Source organism: Stenella coeruleoalba (assembly GCF_951394435.1).
Source record: "Stenella coeruleoalba genome assembly, chromosome: 17".
Taxonomy (NCBI): Eukaryota; Metazoa; Chordata; class Mammalia; order Artiodactyla; family Delphinidae; genus Stenella; species Stenella coeruleoalba.
Genome location: NC_137163.1, coordinates 8850271 through 8872607, shown reverse-complemented (window position 1 = coordinate 8872607; position 22337 = coordinate 8850271). Strand labels below are relative to the sequence as shown.

Here is a 22337-nt window from a genome sequence, read left to right as displayed (position 1 = left end):
TCTAGAGAGGGAAACTGAGGCCCATGAGGAACAGAATTTAAGACCTGGGCTGGGACTTCCCTGGAGGTCCAGTGGTTAAGACTCCAAGCTTCCACCACAGGGGGCACCGGTTTGATCCCTGGTTGGGGAACTAAGACCCCACTGTGTGGCCAAAAAAATAATAATAATTGTAAAATTTTTTTAAAAATAAAGCCATGTTTAAAAAACAAACAAACAGAAAAAGACCTGGGTTGTGTTCTTTGCTGTGAAGGAATCTGTAGCCCTTCCGGGGAGACAAGATATAAATACAGAGAAAATTAAGCAATAATATAATAAAGTCTGTGGGCTTTTTAGACTAAGAAGCTAGTGAGTTATCTAAGGAGGGAATGTGGACTTGAGATGATCATTCATCATCACCATCACCATCACCATCACCATCACCACTATCATCATCATCATCACCATCACCATCACCACTATCATCATCATCATCATCATCATCACCATCACCACCATCATCACCATCAACATCACCATCACCATCACCACCATCATCACCATCACCATCATCATCACCATCACCATCACCATCACCATCACCATCACCATCACCATCACCATCATCATCACCTTCACTAATATCTACTGAATGTTTCAATGTGCCAGAAACTTCCCTAAGTGCTTTACAGGTATTATCTGATTTAATCTTTTCCCTACACTTAAGAAGAAGATATATTTATCTCAGAGATGAGAAATCTGAGGTCTAAAAGGTCAAGTTTTAAGGCTCTGGAGTCAGAATTTGTGGGTTTGCACTCCAGCTCTGCGCCTAACAAGGTGCGGCTCTTCTCAACCTCTCTAAACTCTGTTTACTGACCTGTTCAGAGGGGAGGTGAGTGCATAACTCTCGGTTACCGTGACAATCAGGTGAGTCAGTGCATGAAAAGCACTGAACACCTAACTTGGCCCACTGTCAGTGCTCTGCTACAAGTCAACTATTAGCATTCCTGTCATTGTTGCGTTGTTGTGACTTTTTTTGTTAATGATTGGAATGGGCTTTGATCTGTACCTTTAGGAAATAACAAAGTACAATCTGGAAGAACATAGAGACAGAGCCTATGAAAGAAAGTTGATATGATTCCTAATAATGACGTTATAATAACAACAGACACTTATGTGCAGTTCACTGTGTACCCAGCCATGCGTGTTTAACGAACAGTGATTGGAGCTGGGTGTCTGGAACCAAAAGGACATTGTGAAGGAGAGCTGAGGAAGAAGGTGGAACCTCAACATAAAGAGCATCGATACCCAGCAGAGGACCCTGAACTGAAGGCTGCAGTGCACATGGTTCAGAGGAAGTGCCCCTTCTTCACCTGAAGGAGAGTGAGGGTTGAGTTCCCAGGGCTATCCCAGGATGACAGTGGCAACTCTTAAACGAAGGGGAGTGAGAGAGAAAGTCCATCAGAATCAAGCCATAGGTGGTCAGGGCGTGCCAGCGTGGCACGTGCAAAAAAAGTGGGCCTCAGAGCAGTGGGAAAGTGAGATTGCCCAATGTCCTCAATATGCATTTATACGGATCATCTATCCCACTTAAAGGGTTAAAGTAGGACAGAAGAGAAAGGGCAAGGGCTATGATGTCAACATTTCTTTGTTCATTCTTTCTTTTATTCATTTATACCCTCGGCACTTAATGAGCAGCTAGTAGGTGGTAGGTTCTGTGTTGCTAGACACTAAAAATTTAATGAGAAGCAAGAATGCCACGGTTATCAACAAGATGCCAGGCACTATATCAGACCCTTTAAAAATATTTCTAATCCCTAAAACAACCCTACCAATTGGATTTTGTTATTACTATTTGATGGGAGGGGGCTAGGGCTCAGAGTAGAAAAGTAACTTTCCTAAGATCACACAGCTAATAAGGAACAGTTGAACCGGGATTTAACTCAGTCAGCCAGGTCGAACATCAGAAGGAAAATAAAAGAGAGAGAAAGATAGAGATGACCCCATTTCCATTCTCAAAGTGCTCCCGGCCTGTCCTTTCCTAAAGTGGCTGTGCTTAGACTTGGCAGCCTGCAACTGCTTCCCAGTCTGGTCTGCATGGCTGACTGCAAGATCTGGGGGGTGCTGCTCTTTCATTAGGGGCATAAGAAACAGGCTGCAGAGCCACCCTGGCCCAGCACAACGGGGGGCCCGACTGGGGAGTGAGTCATCCAGGAAGCCCTCATGAATGCCAAGAATAAACATCCCAGAATAGCTGGCCACTGGGCAGGAGGCTTCAGGAGTTGCCCCACGTGTGCCAGCCTGGGAATTGGAGTTAGAAGTGAGCTTGACAAGATGGGTCTGAGGCAAAAATAATCCCTGTCTGCTCCAGAAGCCTCCTGGGGAAGTGAAAGAAAACTTCGGGTAGAAGCAAATGGGGAAACTTGTAACTGATGATGCCACTACGGATGGGAAGGAGCTCCATCCTGTGTGTTACCCGTGACCAAGGTACTGGGCAAGTTTGACCTGAGACCATGTTGGGCATCCCAAGTGGTTTTTTAAATAGTTTTAATCTGACAACATGAGATTCTAGGCAAAAGAGAAAGTTAGGAATGAGAACGCTCACCGAACGCTCACTGATTAATCATGAAAAACAGGGTGGGCCTGAATTTTAACAAAACGATAGCTTCAGGCTTTCAAACACCAGATACTTAACTAGGGCCTATGAAGAGGTAGGCAATGGACTTGGCACTGGAGATATAATGATAAACAATGCATCCCTGAACACTGTTTCCTCAAAGCCCAAGCTCCTTAACCAGATACTCAAGAGTTCTCCCTTTGAGGGATGAATAATATATTAGTTAGGTCTCCTAAGGTCAAAAGTAAGAGAGACACAATTCAAATCGAATTAAGGGAAACAAAAAGGAGTTTTTTGGTTCATGTAATGAAACTGGGGAGGTAGAATGTCTTCAGGCACGGCTGGATCCTGATGTCAACGTCACCAGACTATCTCACTTGCTGCATTCCTCTGCCCCGCCTTCCTTGATTCTGGCCCCCTTTTCTCAGGGATATTTTCCTTTGGAGCGCCCAGAAACTCTAGGCCTTCATACTCATAGTTCATGTAGAGTATGACTCCTGTAAGGATTCAGGACTGGCTGTAATTGAACTGACTTGGGTCATACGCTCATCTTGAACTGTTAGCGGTACAAGGGTGATGAAATACACTTGTTGCTCAGTATTGGGCACTCCACCCAGTAACGGGGGTGAGATCAGATGACAGAATTCACCTATGATTCTGTAAGTAAGAGAGGGTAGCTTCCCTAATGAAAGGTGCTTTTCCAGAGGAAGGGGGATGTACATTAAGTGGACAAAACAACAGACGCACACTACACGTGTAGAATCAGACTTCTCCTGCCCTGAAGGCGCCAGTGGCAGCTCAGTTCTATTCCTGACCCTGTCATTAAAAAGAAGAGTAGCACTAGAAAAATCCTTTTCTCTTCTCAGAGCCTCAGCTCCTCTTTAAAACTGAAAGCGTGTTCAAGTTTCTCAGTAATGGAATATTTTGTCTAATTCAATTCTATGCAGAAACCCAATACTCAATTTATACATCCGACAGACAAATGGGCACCTGCTTGTGTTGAACCAGGGGGAGAAATTGGGGAGGAGCATTGCCCATAATCCTCCTGGGGTAACCCCTGAGACTCACGTTGACATATATTTTAAGCACTTTGCAGGTATTGCAGCAGGTGGGAGGGAAACAGCAGGGACAAGGAAGAAAAGGAAGCAAGTCAAAGGTGCATTGTCAAGTGAATCGCCACTGGAACTGAATCCCCCTGGGTCACTTTGGGAGACAGTGTACATATATGCCTCAGACTTAGACAACCCCACCAAGGTGTTTATCCATCTAATTCCATCAGCCTTTGGTTGAGGTCTACACTCAGAAAGTGCTGTGCCCTGGCACTTCCAGCCTGCCCTGCTCAGGTGGCCAGAGAGAGCCTTCAGGGCAGGAATAGTGAGAGCTGGCAACTGGAAATGTTAAGTAAAGGAATAAGGGACAGCTATAAACAGGGTTGGTCACAAAGGTATAAAAATTATGTGACACACTTGACATGCATTTATGGAGAACTACGCTGTTCAGGATAGTAAAGAGGAGGAGTCTCTGCCCTCACAGAGCTTATAGTCTGTCAAGGCGGACAGATGTATCAAGAGGCTCCAGTATTGGTACAATGTAACAGGTAATAATGACAGTGCAAGAAGCATGGGGCCACACAGGAGGGACGTTTAACCCAATACTGAGAATGGAGGGAGTCGTGAAAAGCTGATTATAAAAATGACATCTCAGCTGAAATCTTCAAATTAATCGCTTACTCCCACTCATGGCCAGATCAGCAGAAATTCCATCATATTTCTTCAGAGTACCCCATTACAGGTTGAATGTGAACTCTAAACATTCTGATGTTGAAGTCCTAACCCCCAGTATCTCCAAATGTGACCTTGTTTGGAGGGGGGTGTCTTTGAAGAGGTAATCAACTGAAATGAGAGGGCTCAGGTAGACCCTAATCCAATGTGACTGGGGTCCTTACAAAAAGGGGAACTTTGGAGAAGACACACACATGCGGGAGGAGCACCACGTGAAGACAGGAGTTATCGCAGCCACAAGCCACGGAACTACCAGAAGCCAGGAGACAGGCCTGGGATGGATCCTTCCCTCAGAGCCCTCAAAAAGAAACAACGCTGCTGACACCTTGATTTTGGACTTCCAGCCTCCAGAACTGTGAGGCAATAAGTTTCTGTTGTTTAAGCCCCCCATCTCTGGGACTTTGTTGTGGCAGCCCTAGGAAACGAGTACACCACCCTTTCCATGAATCTCACACCTTATTTATTCAATACAAACTGGTTCTACTTCCAAAGGCACTAAGGGGACCAAAATTTCTGTTGCCTTGCTTCTGTTGCTGCCACTTGGGGTTGCTACAGACAAATGGTTTTCTCTCCCCGTGGAGGGAAGGGAAGGCATTGGCTGATGGAGTGGTGCTGTTACCAGAACACCACTGAAATCCAGCCCCACCTACATGCTGTGCCAGGACCAGCTCTCCCCATGAGACAACCATTCTAGAACCCAGGGTTGGGCTCCGGTCACTGTACGAACTTCCCCTTCCCTTTGGTGATTCTGTCCTAGGCAGACCGCTAGGGAGATTATCTCCAGCCATCAAATAAGATCTGTTGGCTGAATATCAAACGCAGCTCCAGTGCAAATGTGTTGCCTCATTCCCAGAAACTTAGAGCTATTCAGATCAAAGGGGATTCAGAAGGGTAGCTCTACCAAGCCATGGAGAGATCGCATATAACACCTGAATTTCATTCGCTCAGCCAAGACGGGTCTCGTCCAGCGACCTACCCAGCGCACAGAAAAATCATCCCGTAGTGAGTTACTGCTTCTCCAGCCTGGCAAAGCAATAAAGCTATTGTTACCAAGTCCAAGCTCGCTCTTCTCGCTGCACAACAGGCCAATAACTCAGGAGACGAGGTGTCGAGGCAGGGAAGACGACTTTCGGAAAGCCAGCAGACGGAGAAGATGGCGTATTAGGGTCCCTAAAAAAATCCATCTTATTGGGCTCTAGATGCCAGTTTCTTTTACAGAATCAAGAGAGGGAAGTAAAGTAAAAAGGCAGAATAGAGAGGGAGAGGCAGGGAGGAAGTAAAGTAAAAAGGGCCATCAGTTTTGCAAAACATCTCCTGGAATGGCCAGCCTCCGGGAGGGGATGTGTTAATTTCTTCTTTCGTGCAGCCTTCCAGGTAGGGTTCCCTGAGGCAGGCCATTATGTATGATTATAATAACAACAGCAACGAAAAGCAAAGGCTAAAGTCAAAGAAACAGATCCAACATGGAGTCAAAGCTGGCTCTTCCCTGTTACACTATCTTTCCTACTTCACCCAAAACTCTGTCTCCAAGATTTAATTCAGTGTCGGGGTACAGAGGTCAGATTCGGTTTCACTCACCTTCCAGACCCTATTTCCTGCATGCCTGCTACACCCACTCTCACCAGCTCTTTTAGATCTTGTGCATGACTCTCCTGGTTCCTCATCCTCATTTCTTCTGGCTTCCTCACAGATGCCAGTTTAATGGGTGTGGAGGGTCAAGGGAATCCATGAATCTCTGCCTCAGGAGACATGGTTGAATCCAGATTCCTATGCTCTGGTCAGGAAAGCATCATGGTGTCCTGGAAAGGATACTAGACCCAAGTTCACAAACTCCATCTCAGTCTACTTCCTAGTTGGGTGGCCATGGGCAAGTCATGTTACCTTTTTGAACCTCGGTTTCCTCAACAATACAGTAGATAAAATAATCCCTATCTAAACACCGTGCTTCCTGATAAGGTCAAATGAATACTGCATATGTAGTGTTTTGCAAACAACGAAGTGCTATACATATACATGGAGTTGAAACTCATTGTACAAAGAGCTGTGGATGAGAACATTGGAAATATTTGATGGTAGTCCAAGAATATTGCATCGGAAGCTCCCTTTTTACAACTCCTTCATTTTACAAAGGATTTCCGGCATAATTCATTCTTCAGACTCAACCAGCTTTCCCACATGAATCCATGACACTGAAATAGCTTTTCAAAGCCAGACCTTAAATCACCGTGCTAGATTTGGTACCTAGCCCAAAGCAATCTTAATACGAACCAATCCAATTAAATGAAGCTCAAACGCCATCCCTTTCCTGAAGTTTTCGCTGATTCGAACTGTCCCCAAAACCACCACAACAGCAAGACTCTGGAAGGTTTCTCATCCTCCTCTGAATTCACTCCCAACCCTAGCATCCCTAGGATTCTAGTTCTCCGTGAGGTGACTAGTATCTGGGAGACAGAAAAACGAACAGGACAGAATAGGACAAATTGAAATAAAACTAGGTTATTAGCCTCCACTTAAAACACTTTGCATAGGTAGGGGTTGCAGACACCAGATTAAAAATCAGCCCCTCACCAAGAGAGTCATAATATCAAAAGTTAGATCATTAGTAGACCTTGGGAACCAGAGTACTCAATACCACAGATACTGCCAAGATATTTAATGGGACGGGCTTCACTGGTACCACACATAGAGCATAGAGCCAGATCTACATCATCCTAATCCTAGCTCCACATGTTAGACTACTTATGTGGCTTTTGGCAAGTCACTTAACCTCACTGAGTCCAGATTCTTCATCTGTAACATGGGACGTAATAATAGCTTTTAGCTTAAAGATTTGTTGCAAATATTAAATGATATAATACTTGGGTACCGGACAGCAAGGAAATGATCCATAAATGTTAGCCATCATTACTGTTATTGTATATCTCGAGGATCTAGGTCCAAATTCTCGTGCTACTCAATGCCGTGACATAGCAACCTCTCTAGGTAGACTTTCCAGTGGTCACGTGCTCCCAAGATGGAAGACGTCTCCTTCTCTTTTGTGTTTGTCATACATTTGTTGACACTTAGTTTTCTACCCCATTCTCCTGAAGCATCGTATACATTTTTCCATCACAGTACTCTTTGCCTTGAATAGCAATTGACTCTCTTCCTTCAAGATTCTGAACACCTCCAGGGCAAGCGCTCGGTCTCATTCAGCCTTGTATTGAGGCAGGAGATAGATGGGCTCCAGGCCAGACATTTACAACTGCCCTCCTGTTCACACTTCCTGGGGTGAGAAGAAGATGGGCTCCAGGCCGGACATTCATTACCAGCCCCCTGTTTACACTTCCTGAAGCAAGAGACAAATGGGCTCCAGAACTACATATTTATGACCGGACTCCTGTCTATATTTCAAGATCTGCAACTTGATTTAAAAACCAGCAACTGAAATAGGGTAAATAACCAGACACTGGACATTTTTATGGCAGGGACAGAGTGGGACTAAACCTTGTGAAAAGATCAAGAGGTCATACATTTCCCATCCTTTGGGCAAGGGAGACATTGCACATGAGCAGAAAGGCTCCTTGGGGGCCAAAAAGGAGGGGGCATCACCCCATAATATGTGATGCTAAGACCGTCCCATAGGCCTCTGGTCTGTAATCCATCTTGGAAAAAAATTTTGCAGGCATGTTGTGGAGAGTCCTAGGGCAGGGCAGGTGCGGAAAAAGAAACCAGATAATTGGCCAAAGGTAAACAAAGACCCAGAAGAACTGCCCTGTATGAATGACTTAACCGCCTCTTTACTGATCTCCTCCTCATTGGGGGGAACGCCCACACTCTTTCTCTCTGAGTGTGCATCTCTGCCTTGCTTCTGTCTTAACTAAAACTTTCTCTGTGTGCTCTCCCACTTGTTGTGCTGTGTCTCTAATGATACACTTTGTGCCTGTTTTTACAGTTTTTGCCTCCGTGAGAAATGCATTTTTCACTGGAGGCAAGAGCCAGGGGTGGCTAGGATTCCTGGTTTTCATCCAGGCTACCCAGGTTCAATTCCTCGGCAGGGAATTAAGATCTTGCTTCACGCCACCACTCACTGCTGCCTCTCCGAGATCAGTATTTCCAGAGTTTCACAAAATATTTAGCCCATCACTGGTGTTTAATATTTGTTAAGCTAATTAAAAAGAAGGGATATTAATTGATCCTACCTTTGCTCAAAGCACCCACTGGGCAGCACAAGAGACAGAAGTAACACAATGAGTTTGCACAGTATGTCAAGCTTCATGCTATGCAAGTTATGACTGTTACGTTTTTTACTCTCTTCATCAGTAAAGAATACATTCAGGTACATGTATAAGCCAACCAAGAGTGGCTTATACAAATAGGATTTATTTTCTTCCACTTTTATAGGTGAGAAATTTCTGGTTTTACTTCTACCCCTTATTGGTACCATTTGGACCCTGTAGTGTCCTATCATCCTGCTCTGCCATCCTTAGCTTTGTTCTCTTACTTGCAAGTTGGCTGCCGCAGCTCCAGGCAACACTTCCACATTCAAGGCAAAAAAATGGGGGGAAAGACGCACCAGTCCTTTCTGCCCTCTTTTTTCAGGAAATCAAAAGCTACTCCGGAGACCTGCAGTAGAACTCTACCTAGGTCCCATTTGCCAACCCTAGTACGTGGGAGGCTATGAAAGTATATTTAGCTGGGCACTTGCTGCTCTAAACATATAAGCAAGTTTCTTACCCAGGAAAAGAAAGAAAATAGATATTAGGTAGGCACTTAAAAAGGGTTTCTGTGATGAAATCTCATGGTTTCATGAAAACCTAATGGAAGTGGGATCAATGCCTCCATTTCATAAATGCAGATCCTGACGTTGAGAAATAAAGCAATTCATACGAGTGCGGAAAGCTGGCATTCTGCCAACTTCCTGTCCATGCTCGTTGCCATAAGCCACATTGAAAACTAACAAGGAAAATGTATCTAAAGTTGTGTTTATATATGATTAGAATAAGCAAGTCTTCCGCGTACAACTCCCTTATTTTTTAGGACGAGCTTGTTTGCTAAAGGAGACAAACTCTTGACCTTTCTGCCATGGGCATCAAACCTCAACCAAATCAGCCACTGCCCCTGTTTTCTGCACGCTTATAAACCAGTTTCAAATAATCTTTAGCAAAATGTCAATCCAGCCTGCCTCACCACTAAAAGGGGTTCAGCCTAAGTTTTGAGAGTCAAAATGAGAGAGTGGCATGGACATATATACACTACCAAAGGTAAAATAGATAGCTAGTGGGAAGCAGCCGCATAGCACAGGGAGATCAGCTCGGTGCTTTGTGACCGCCTGGAGGGGTGGGATAGGGAGGGTGGGAGGGAGGGAGACGCAAGAGGGAAGAGATGTGGGAACATATGTATATGTATAACTGATTCACTTTGTTATAAAGCAGAAACTAACACAACATTGTAAAGCAATTATACTCCAATAAAGATGTAAAAAAAAAAAAGAATTGTGCAGGGTGAAGAAACCATCCAGATTGACAAAAATAAAAGCTTAATCCTGCGCATTTGAAGAAAACCTTGGACGAGTCCATTCAGCTGGAAACTTCTAGCAGCTTAGAGCAGTAAAATGCCTTTGTGGCCTTCCTAACCCATTTTAAATTTTTGAATAAAATTAATAACGTAAATACCTAGGAGTTACCAGCTGCCTTCCTTCCTAAGGATATAAGACTCTCATATATTCCCCATCTGTCTTTGCCAAAGGCAGGTGCGATTTATAAACATGAGAATAATTGTGTCTATTTTGCAGACAGAGGAGTTAAGACACAGGATGGGTACAGTTACTTCGCGGAGGGCAGGCACCTGACAAGATTAATGTTACTTTCTCATTTGTACATTCTTATTAGTCCCTTCCCAACGAAACGGAAAACTCTTGATGTATTTACTCCAAGGCTTTTATTTCTTAGCGACCTGCCTGGTGCTGTTTCCACAGGCAAAATGGACAGGAGAGTTCATATGGTCAAAGCAGTGACACCTGGCCAAGATCCCCACGTATAAGTTTGCCCATGAGATCTACTGACATCGTTCCCTCAGCTCAACTCTCCCCAACCTGAAACAAATATTTTATAGACCTGATCCTTTTTCTCGAGGTTTCACTCTCTGTAAGGAGTTTCTTACCCTGTGAGGAGTGATGAGAGGAGTGGGAATGCCCTCTGACAGCACTTTCCTGAAAAGGCAGAAGTGTTGGGAGAAGCGTCTACCTAGTCCAATAGAAGTCCGGACATCAGAGAAGAGTTCTGCGCACCCTCCCCATCTGTCACGCGGTGAAGGTGAGTCTGCTTGCTACAGCATAGCACAAAGAGGTATGCTCAGGGAATGGGCAAGATTGAGTTCAAGTCCCAGTACTTGCTAGCTTTGGAATGAACCCCTAGCTAAAATGCTTAATCTCCCTGAGTGTCAGGTGCCACATCTGTGAAAGGATGGGTGATAAGACTTATAGTGAAGTATTGTAAAGGTTACCTGAGATCATGGGTAAATGGCCTGGTAGGTATTGAATGTAGTTATCAGTATTCTATTAAACAGTGAGATGCGGCTGCCAGCACCTGCTGAATTTTTTTCCTCAGAGGCTGAGAGAGCGCCAAGCTCCAGGCAAAGGATGCTCTGCGCTTTGGGCCTGAGGCTCTCCAGGTAGGATGAGCTGGAGTGGGTACTGATTAGAATACATTATACTAGGGGAGGATGGAGACTCGGCCCTGGAGGAAAACAAACGATGGGCACAGAGGGAACATAGCTCTGGGAAAAGGAGGTGGTCAGACTCCAAAGAAAAGGCTGGGATTTCAACTTGTTCAGAAACTCCTTCTCTCTTTCTCCCCACTCTCCTCCGCTAATCCCCCCTAGGTCACCCTCCTCCTGTTTCCCTTAACAGAGGCCCTCCCATCTCTCATTGAAAACAACCCCATCAAGACTTGCTAGATGGGGCAGAACTGGCTCCCAGGGAAATACGAAGGATGGTCTCAGTATCACGAAGAACCCAGGAAATGGGAATTCAAACATCAATCAGATGCCTCGAGAGGGCTTAAAAGGGGGAGGGAAGGAGGCAGCCAGAATGCTTTCTACACAAAAATAACCTTGTTTGCTTAAACTTTTAATGTTGACTATAGCTCTTCAGGTATGTCTCAAGACATAAATAATTCAAATCACAGGTTTTCTTTCCTTTTAATACTGAAATAAAGTTGGGTACCAACACACATACCTATAGCTCTTTACCTAAAAGATAGCAGAGCATACCGGTGTAACAAAAACACAAGCAAGGATCAGATTCCTAGCGTGGGATATCAAAGGTAGAGGATGGAAGGGACTTGCTTCAAGTCTCTCCCAGTTAAGCCAGAGCGAACCTGGAATGAACCTCCGAGGACGTGGGGCTCGTCGCCCATCTGATTTCCCACTGTGCTGACAAAAGACAGCATCGTGCAGAGTACTAACTTGTCCTCCTCCTTCCTTACTCCTTCGACACACAGAGACTCCAAATGGAAATGTCATTTGGATCAAAATATTCGAGATGCATTAAGACGTCTAAAATTGCACACAGATCAAAGCGTATGAAGTCATCATTTTCTGGCTCCCCCTCAGGATGGCCATCAAAATAATAAAGAAGCCATTTGCCACTTCCCACACTAATTCCACTATAATCAGAACATAGTCATATATTTGCCTTTGCCAAATTGGGATTTGTGAAATTCTGAACATAGATGGAAGCGCTGTCGGCGGCCAGGCGTTCAGAGACTGAGGCTTACGTCATTTTGGTGTGACAGGCTGGAAATTCCTGGGCTTTCACCTCACTGGCAAATGACCAAAGGCCAAAACTCTTTTCTTTGCCACCTATGACCAGGTAGCATATCTGATTCAGCCTGCTAGGAAACTCTTCCCTAATCCTGCCAGCCAAAGAAATCTCTTCCCTACTCCAGACATCCACAGCCCTACTGCTGATGTCTTCCAAGGGACTTTTCAACAGCAGGATATGTTGTAGGATAATGAAAAGGGAATGTGCGTTGAAATCAGGAAACCGAGGTGTGAGTTCTTGGCACATCACTCACTCGTATGAACTGAGCAGTCTCATTGGCTCTGAGATCCAGACACGACATAGATGTCACTGCCTGTGAACGTTTACATTCAGTGGTTAATTCCTGGTGACGTAACGAGACACACACGACCCCTCAACGTTTCAGTCAACAGATCACTTGATGACCATTTGAGGACGGAACATGATTTCCGGGCTGTCGTCTGAAAGCAAGTGAGTAGTAAAGTTGAATCAAGGAAGAACCAGGAAATTAAGCCCCACTACAGAAGTTCGTGACCACAGCAGGGGTGGACGCGGCAGGAGGAAAGAAGACAGGGGCCTGGGTCTGGTGCCGTCTCTGTCTGCCATGGAGGAAAATGAAACTGTGGCTGTGACTATGGCTATCACTTGCACGTGGACAGCCTGGAGGAGCCACTTAACCACCTCAGCAACCCTGTATCAAGGAAGAGATTCCCACCCTGCAGAGAGACACAGGACTGGCAAGTGGTGTGGGGCAAGCAGAGCAAGGAGTCTAAGGGTCTTACCTTTATCAAGTTCTCTCAGAGCCCAAAGGTTTGCAGCCGGGGAAGAAACGGCCAGTGCCTCAGCCCCAGTGATACCAAGTCTGTAAGGTTTTCATTGAACAATCTAGATCACTTGGTGACCAATGAGATGTTGAAGAGGAAGAATGTACAAGAATACGTGTCATGATATTGAAGTCCTACACAACACCGTTAGAAAACAAAATCTCCCAAAAAGCTAAGATTTGGGTTATTTTTATAATTGAAACCATCACAAGTTGCCTAAGCAATAGCAAACGGTGACGGAAGGTTTAGACCAATCTTGGCTGAAGCTAAAATACAAAGTCCCAACCCTCTGAATAAGAATATCCAGTTGCATGAGTCAAGAAACATTGGGTCTTGAATCCATAAACAAGTTTCCATTTGAATAATAATCCAAACTTTCAAGTTTTGAAATGAAATACGTCTCCATAAACTTGTACTAGCTGTACAACTGTCTCCAAACACTTGTCGGTTGTATTACAAATCCCTTTCACTGAAAAGCAGCTCTTTGGCAATATCATTATAGTACCAGGATTGACTATTATGCAGTTAAAGACCCTTCTAGCACTGAAATTATGGTGACGGACTTTATGCTCCACAAGTCCTGGAACTTCCTTCAAACACGGTGTGCTAAAATGGATAATGCTTTCTCAGCCTCCATATCTGATAGGGCAAGTCCATCTTCAAAACACACAGGACACATCCCTGCACTTCTCTTACATAAAAGCTTATCTCACACATATCTGAGATTATATCCCTTCTGGTTAGTTAAAAAAAAAAAAGAGTTCTATCATTCTTAAAAATTCACCAAAAAAACAAACCCCAAAATGCATAGACTATGTGTAATCCAGAGATACTCAACAAGGGTTGGATTTATAGTGCAATTAGAAGAGAATAAACCATGATGCCGGGAAAACCTTGGATTGAATCCCAGCTGAGCCTCTAGCTGGCTTTATGGCCTCAGGACAATGACTGACCTCTGTGGATCTCACGTTCCCTTACCTATAAAAAATAATAATGGCTACCTGTGCTTGTCTCTCAATTAAAAACAACCAAGATGTGTTAAGTCTGCCTCCTATAAAGAGAAGCTTAGAAAAACAGGGTAGGGGAAGGCAGCTTTCTAGAGGAAGCCAAGCAGAACGATGGATCTCAGAGTCTCTTTAAGACCAGAATGGAAAGGACATTCCAGAATCCGTGGAAGTTCCCTTCATCCTAATGCACCAGGGTCTGAGTAGCTGTGGTCTGTCCCAGAGCGAGAGCTCATGACACTTCCCTCCAGAGGCACAATAACACGGCAGCTGCACTTGGTTTCTGCTTGCCTGTTGGTCACCTCTGCCCTTTTCTCTGTGAACAGCTGCCGATTCTCCCTGAATTTTCCAGTGTAAACTCCTGAGGGGGAGAATCTGATGATCATACCTGGCTGCCATTGCCTCCAGGTAGTCAGGAAAGGGGGAAACATGGTTCAGAATTCAGTTCCTCTTGCTCAAGGAACAGCTAAGGACCAAGTTCTGCATCAGGAGATGTGGGTGTCGCAGGAATCACCAGCCATCTATCAAGTTTACCAGTGGATAGGCTGTTATAATGGGGCATATATAGTGCCTGGTTCATAATAGGTATGCTATAAAAGGGAATTACTACTATTTTGAACAGACTCAAAATTGGATTCCAGCGCTCAGAAAACTAATAATCGTGTGATTGATAGCTAACACTTAACTGAGTACACTCTGTATGCCCCGGCACTTTACTTGCATATCCTTTAACCTGCACGATAACTTGATCATATTATCATCCTTACTTTATATAAAAGGAAATCCAGGCTCAAATGATTTACATAATTGACTTCAGGAAACAAAGCTAATGACCTTGAATCCAGAGCTCTTTCACCAGAGTCCACATCTAAGAATACTGCCTCAAAGTAATCAGCAACACTGCCCTGGAGCCTGGGTTCCAGCCCTTCGGTCTTGCCTAAATCACTCAAACTCTCTGGACCTTGGAGTCCCATGTAACCAATAAAAAAGTGACCCTCAGTGATAACAGACACTGGGCTTAGAATGAGAAAATCTGGCTTCCGGTCTATGACCCCGCACTTCTTGGTTGTGCGCCTTGCACTAACCTCCAACTTTCCAAGCCTTACTTTCCTGAGCTGTAGGTTGGCAGCGACATTACATGCTCTGTCAGCCTCACTGCTTGATGTGAGGCTGAGAATCAAAATGAAATACTATTTGGAGGAAATTGCCTGGGAACCATTTAAGCATTATATGAATGTGAGTTATTATTATCAAAAGTCCATTTGAACTCACATTTTATCATTTGAAATCCTGCAGTGGTATTCTGTTTAATGATGTTGTTCGGCTAACTTTAAATGATTCATTCTCTCTCATATAAATCTATTGACCACCTACAGTAGTCAGGGACTGTAAGAGGAATAGGAACGTAAAGAGAAAAAGGCAAGATCTCTATTCTAAAATGTTCACAGTGTGGAGGGAGAGGCGGGCAGTAAACAAGTGATTTCTGGTGCCGTTTGAAAAATGCTCTATCGGGGTAGAAACAGAGCAATGTGGGAACACAGATAAAGCCGGGAGGTCTGCTTGGGGAGAAAGCTTAATTTAATCAAGGTAACATCTCAGCAGGTTGGATAGCAAGTGAGAAAGGTGGATAAAGACGATTGTAAGGTGACAGATTCTCCCAAGCACGCCCCGCCTCCACCACTGCAGCGTCCATTCCTCTTTCCTTTCTCTTGGTGATAGAACCTCCTGGGTTTTAGCTGGGAATGTGGCTGCCTGGCAGTCTCCATTTGCAACCTCCCTTGCAACTGCGTGTGGCCACGTAACGATGAGATGTGCGCCCAAGTCATGAGCACGACCTCCAGGTCATCTCCTTAAAAACAAAACCACTGTGGACGTGGAAGAGGAGGCAGCTTCAACCACACAGCGAGGACAACAGCTGGGAAATGGCAGAGCAATAAGATGGAAGAGCCGTGGGAGCTGATGTCCTTGTGAAGCAGAGCTGCCCCGCCAGCTCAGGACCACTCACACGGTCTGTTTCATAAGAGAAAAATTAAGGTCTGTCTTGTTTAAAGGACTTTATTTTTTAGTCTTAAAAGAAAGAAAAAAAAAAAGTATCTTAACATTTTAGCCAATAGGAACATGTGAAAAGCCCTGGAATCATGAAGAGATAAATCAGTTGTGTTTAGGGAATGATCAAAAATTTAATATTTTTAAAAATATTAATATTTTATATTATATTTAATATTAATATTTTAATATTTAAAAATTAAAATTTTGATAGTCACATGGGGACTCAAAAGTACAGGTTCCCATGAGAATGTGAGGTGATGCAGGAGAGGCAGACTTGGCCTGAGCTTTCAGGACAACTGTCCGTCAAACCTGGGCTCTTCAACGTAGTCCCTTGGGCAACTGGGAGCCAAAAAGTGCCCTAATGTCTCCAAAACATCTTCTCTTGACAAGCCAACACCACAGAAGGCGCAGCATAGTGAAGGGGGGGAGGGAAGGAAGGAAGGATGGGAGAGAGGGAGGAAAAGAAAAAAAAAAAACAACAGAAACCAGGACTGTTAAATCTTAGGCATATGGACTTCTGTAAATTCCTCTGAACCTCGACTTTTTCAACGTTAAAATGGAAACAGTAACATGTTTGCAGAATTATTTTAAGGAGAAAATGAGATCATGTAAATAAAGTATGTAACACATGTTAGAAACCCCAAAATTATACTGTTATCAATAACCCAAGTTCTCTGTTTCTGGAAGTTTGTCCTATTGTCCCACAGAGCTTTCCCCGTCGGATGTCACAGCCACACAGTTGCCGCTGATTCCGCTTTGTAGGAGACACTTCCCCCATCAAAGTCTGCCCCACTCTGAGTTTACAGACAACTCTCCTCAGACCACCCAGAGCCACTGCGGCGGCTCAGCCCAGCTCAGCATCATTTGCTCTTTTACCCTTTCCTCGTGATTCGGTCCCTTCAGCCCTGTAATCATCCTGGGTCCACGGAGGTCTCTACCGAAGTACACTACTCTCCCCTGGATGAATTCTAACTTGATTCCTTTAGACTGGTACCAAGATTTGCATGTGGTAGCATGTGAGAACCCAGGTTCTGTCTCCCAAGGAGAAGTGTAAGGAGGGAAATCTTGTAACAGCCATCTTACTGCCTCTGGCTCCTACTCTCCAGGTGGGATTTCTCTGGATGGGGAAGAGTGGGTGGTTGGCCCCATCCTGCTGCAGCCTGCATTCAAATGGCAGAATCCTGGGTAACAGGGAGGGTGTTTAAGTATGCATAGTTGACTCAGAAATTCAGGGGTTTCGGTAGAGACCTGTGTACCCATGTGCAAGGGATGCCTAAGACCTGCTTTGGAAAATGGGGATGAAGACCCTAGGCTAACAGATCAGGTCTCTGAAACACAGGTATTTCAGGCACTAAACTGAGAGAAACGAGGACCATCCATCGCATTGGACCAGTATAGGAATGCCCCAGAATGGCCCCCCAAATGGACGTGCCCTGTGGGAGCTCAGTGAACAGAGAACTCCCTTACAGAAGCTCTGCCAATGTCTCCAAATGCTCCAAGGTCTGGTGCTGGAGAATTTCATCCAAGTTCCTTTGTGGAAAAAAACAGCAAAACTAAAAGATTAAGCTATTCTGGGAAGCTGGAGAGCTTTAGTATTTTTTGAGAGGCCAGGTGGTATGAAGCTGACTGTGAAAAGTATAATCCCAGCAAAAGCAACACTCTGACCAGCAAAAGACTTGACCCAGGTCTTCTGACTCTTGCCTCATGTGCCTCCCATTTTACTGCTGGTGAAATGAGAGGGTTCTAGTCTCTCTTTCTGAGGAGCTGTTCTGGTTTTCTCAAAGGTAGGAGGATGCAGGCCCCTGATATGTGCCTCCACACTAAATGCACGTCTCCAGAGGCTGGAGACGACTCTGTGAAGCGATGGGGTGCAGATAAATATTCATGGGGTTGAGCACCAGGTGTTTCTGGTTTGTTTCGAATTCTGACTCTACCAGTGACTAGTTACAGCAGGACATCTACAGGGATTAATGTGGTAATATTTAGAAAGCAGGCAGGGTAAACTGTTAGCAGGTAGGAGTAGCTTTCACAGTGGGCTTTGTCCCTATTGTGGAGGTCAACAGAGGATACTTCTCCCATTTCTTCATTCCAATACATTGATGATGATCCAAAGAGTTTTTTTTTAAATCTTCCAATTGTTGGTCAACAGTTCCTTGTTTGTTCATGCATTTGTTTGCTTGTTTGTTTATTGTTTCCACTTAAAGCATGGACACACCTTGATTAGAATACCGGATATCAGAACTATGAACAAAACTATTAATGGAAAAATTCAGATTCAAGGAAGAAGGGAATTCAGTCCAGCTAGCATGAAGATGGAGTAGGGTGATGGGGACATAAGTGAGGTGACAGTCTCCTCCTTTTACTCTTCACCATCAAATACTAGCGAACAGCTGCCAGTCCTCCATGTACTCACAATCCTTCATGCTCTGTGCCTTTGCCCATTCTCTTCCCTCTGCCTAGAATGCACCTACTCTCCTTAGCTCACCTGGCTAACTCTTAACCATGAAAAACACAGTCTGCTGTCCTCTCTTCCAGGAAGCCTTTCCTCTTGCTTGAGTCATCCTCATTCCCAAGTCACCCAGCACGTAACTCTCTCATACTATGGCAATTATCTGTTTAAGAGTCAGTCTTCCCCAATAGACTGAGTGTCCCATAAGGGCAGGGGCTGCATTTTATTATTCTTTTCATTCCCAGTACCTTGCAGAATGCCCAGCACAGAGTGGAAACAATACATGCTTGATGAATGGTCTACAGTCTCTCGGTATAGAAAAAAGGGCAGGACAAGCCCCGGTTCCAAAGGAGTGGGTGTAGGATGATTGTCAAGGCAACAACTCAGGCACAACAGCAAAATTAAGATACTCAAGTAACTGAATTGAAAGATGAGATTGAATGGGCCTGGGTCTTGGTACTCAGGCAGAAAACTCACACATGAGATTTGATAGCCAAAGTGAAAGCAACATGTGCAGGACATGATCTGAACCCCAGCATCTCACCTTGAGCTTTGAAACTTCCTTCTGCAAACCCTAAGACTGCAGCTAGGAGTCAAGGAAACTCAATTACTTGGGAGAAGGAGACAGAAGAAGGGAAGCAGGAGAGGGAAGACTTTTTATGGCTGTGTCCCTCCTGCTTTGTCAGCGTGGCTGTACTCATTAGTGTTGGGAGGACTAAAGGAAACATTTCAGAGAGAAGTCCAGCCGTGGTCATGGGCCTCCTGGTAAAGCGGGTGGGGTTTGGGGAGGGGGAGTGGGGCTGGTATTTCTTCCCCATTTTTCTCTAGAAAAAGGCGCTGTCCAAGCCATTTGTCACCCAGCATTCAATCATGTGTCAGATGAGGCCTCGCAGTTACAGCCCACACCCCTCCTACCTTAGAACACTGCTTCCCATTCCTTCAGTATAATGGTGATTATTGTACAAACAGCTGATGGTGAACATGCAGGATGGATGCTTTTGATGTATTCAGAACCTGGGCCCACATGGAAGCTTTTCAGCCCCAGCTCTTCAACCTCAGAGCTAGGGCTGAGGTTTCCATAGTCTAGAGAAGCAGGTACAAATCCAGACGAGAGGCCCTGGCAACAAATATCTCTGAATTTAGAGCACTGGCCACATTTGCAGCTGTCTTTCTCTCCTCTCATCTCTCCCAAGAGCATCACAGCTACTTCTTCATGAGATGTAGTAGAATGGGAAAAACTGAGCTATGTGTAAATTGTGCACTGTGAAAAAGGACTTAGCCCTCAGAAAACCCTTTATAAGTACTTGCTTCTTTGAGCTACTGAAGGCTGAATCCCATATGCTCGAGGACATTGAGAGATAATTAAAATTTCCTAGATTCTGTAAGCCAGATCTGTTCTACTCTAACTCAGGGCAACGAAAGGCTACCACTGATTCTAAAGGGGACCAAGTCCACGTAGTGAGAAAACAACAGCCAGGCCATCTTATTTATCTGACAAATGTATATCAGTCAGGCTTTGCCTCACCCCAGCCATTCCCACGACTTCTTCTTCCCAGTCTGCTGGCTAAAAGCATCTTTTAATAGCAACAGTGCAAAAGTATCCTTCAAAAAAGTCAGTTTTCATGAAAACCAAAGAGGATGTGGGGAATAAAAGAGGAGTTGATTTAAATTCTCTGCCAGCTGCTGTGAGATTTTAAACACACTCCTGACCAATGCCTTTGATGTCCAAGCATAAGGACACTGCACTGATTATTGGACATGATTTCTATTCTGAGAGGCGCTGTTAATTTCTTCTTTCTATTTCCTCCAGTACTTTTCCATTCCTCCATCAGTTACTGGAGACCAGCCTGCCACTACTATCATATCAAAGAATTTGCCAGTTCTGATCACCACGCAGCATTTGGAATTTTTCTGAGAATAAAAAAAACTGTTATTATCTGTCTGGATTTTTTTAATGGTTGTCATAGTGGTGACTTTGTTAGTAAAGGGAGTGATGGTGATTCAACTGTTAAATAAAGATTACCTGATTGAGCAGTAACAATGTGGCATGAACTATGCTATAGAATGGATGCTGACCCAGCCTGGTGGTGAGGTGGTGAAGGTAAGAAAATAATGAACTGAATAGGGGTGTTGGCACTGGTGGTGATGGTGGAGCTTGTGGTGGAGATGGAGCTGGTAATGACTGTGACAACGGTTATGTTATTAATTGCGATGACGGAGGTGGTGATACTTGTGGAAGAGATTGCAGGTGAGAAGGCGTGTGTGAATGGTGGTGACCTTGAGAATCAAATGCTGACGGAGCTACTGTGTTAGTGTAGATGATGGTTATAAATACAGAGATGGTGGAGAGGATAACAGATGAGAGAAATGACAGATTGACAGGTAGGTAGATAGATAGATAGATAGATAGATAGATAGATAGATAGATAGATAGATAGAATAGATAGATAGATCTATCTATATATAGATAGATAGATATAATGTTTCTTAAATAATTTTTTCACCAGATGTTTTAAGATTTGTCTTCTCAGACAAACTAAAACCAGAGGCAAAGACAGGCTTCTTTTTCCTCAGAAAGCTATTCGCTCCATTAGATCATAAAAACGGAAAACACACATCGAACTAACCAATCCCTGGATGCACCATTAGCTAGAAGAGCTAACAAGTTAGAAATTGTCAGATGCCATCTGTAGTGATGGAATTCTAGCCTAAGCCATCTTCTCCTCAAAGTTCTTCCAGAAAGATAGAGCACTGGGGAGGGAAAAGAAATTCTTACAGGGATGAGAAGGACTGGGGATGGAAGGACCTTGTATGGGGGTCCCAAGACTACTCTTAGTTTCAGTGATTGGCTGGAAGGGCTCGACTCATGAAATAGTTGTACTTGTGCCTAAGATGTATTACAGTGAAAGGATACAAAACAAAATTGACAAAAGGAAAAAGTGCATAAGGCAAAGTCCGGAGGAAATCAGATGCAAGCTTCCAAGAGTCCCTTCCCAGTGAAGTCACACAGGACGTGCCTAATTACTCCCGGAACAAGTTGTGACAGCACATGTGAAACGCTGTCTTCCAGGGAAGTTCATTAGAAATTCAGCACCCGAAGTTTTTAATAGGAGATTGTCATGGAAGCATCCTCTAGCACATATCAAAATTCCAGGCTCCAGGGGGAAAAAAAGCAGGTGCTCAGCATAAACCATTGTTTGTCCAAACTGTTTAGGCACAATAAGCCATTCTTACCGTTTATTGAAAGCTTTATGTCAATATAAGAAACTGTTTACCAGCCATGTTCCAAGACTCCAACCTAGGGTCAACTTTGCAAGCAGATCTTTCTATGGGTAGCAGTCTTATCTCCACTGTACAGGGCAGATGCTGACGGCAACGGCTGAGAACAAGCATCACCCCTACACAGAAGGCTGGTCTCAGAAACCCCCCAAGCTCTTTGCAAGCGGAAGTGCAGATGCAGCAGCACGGCCTTTGACCTCATTGGGTTGGTAGATAATTACATAGCCCTGGGGATCTATCTCCACTGATGAAGAAGAGTCCAGCTACATCGCAAGCAGATGTATTGGTTATTGGGGTGACTATCAATCACCCCGATGAGTCCTCTAACAAAAACAAATCTAATTACCTGAGAATTGCATCTCCTAAAAGAAGTATCTGCAAATCCAGTCTGGTTTTGTCATGAATTCATATTTGAATTGCAAAACTTGGGGGGGTAAAATAGGTAGTCTTAAATCAAAATCTGGTTTTACTATTTATTAGCTAATTGACTTTACATAAATCACTCTGGGTCTCAGAAAGTTGCTTGGTTTCTTTGGGGGGTTGGCATTCAAGATCAGAGAATTGGGGTGATCAGT

At 44.3% G+C, this 22337-nt stretch overlaps 1 protein-coding gene across 6 annotated transcripts in view; it reads right to left on the bottom strand.

The window, feature by feature from the left end:
- The window catches only part of LOC307175961 (uncharacterized protein), a 244680-nt gene that overhangs the window by 172667 nt on the left and 49676 nt on the right, over positions 1 to 22337 (bottom strand). Inside the window, exon 1 of one of the 6 annotated variants that reach the window (XR_013824566.1) lies at positions 12940 to 13063. The exons of the other annotated variants lie outside the window; for them this stretch is intronic. The gene's annotated coding sequence lies outside the window, so the exon portion shown is untranslated. Of the gene's footprint in view, positions 1 to 12939; positions 13064 to 22337 lie in introns of those variants that run through there. 6 annotated transcript variants of the gene reach the window in all.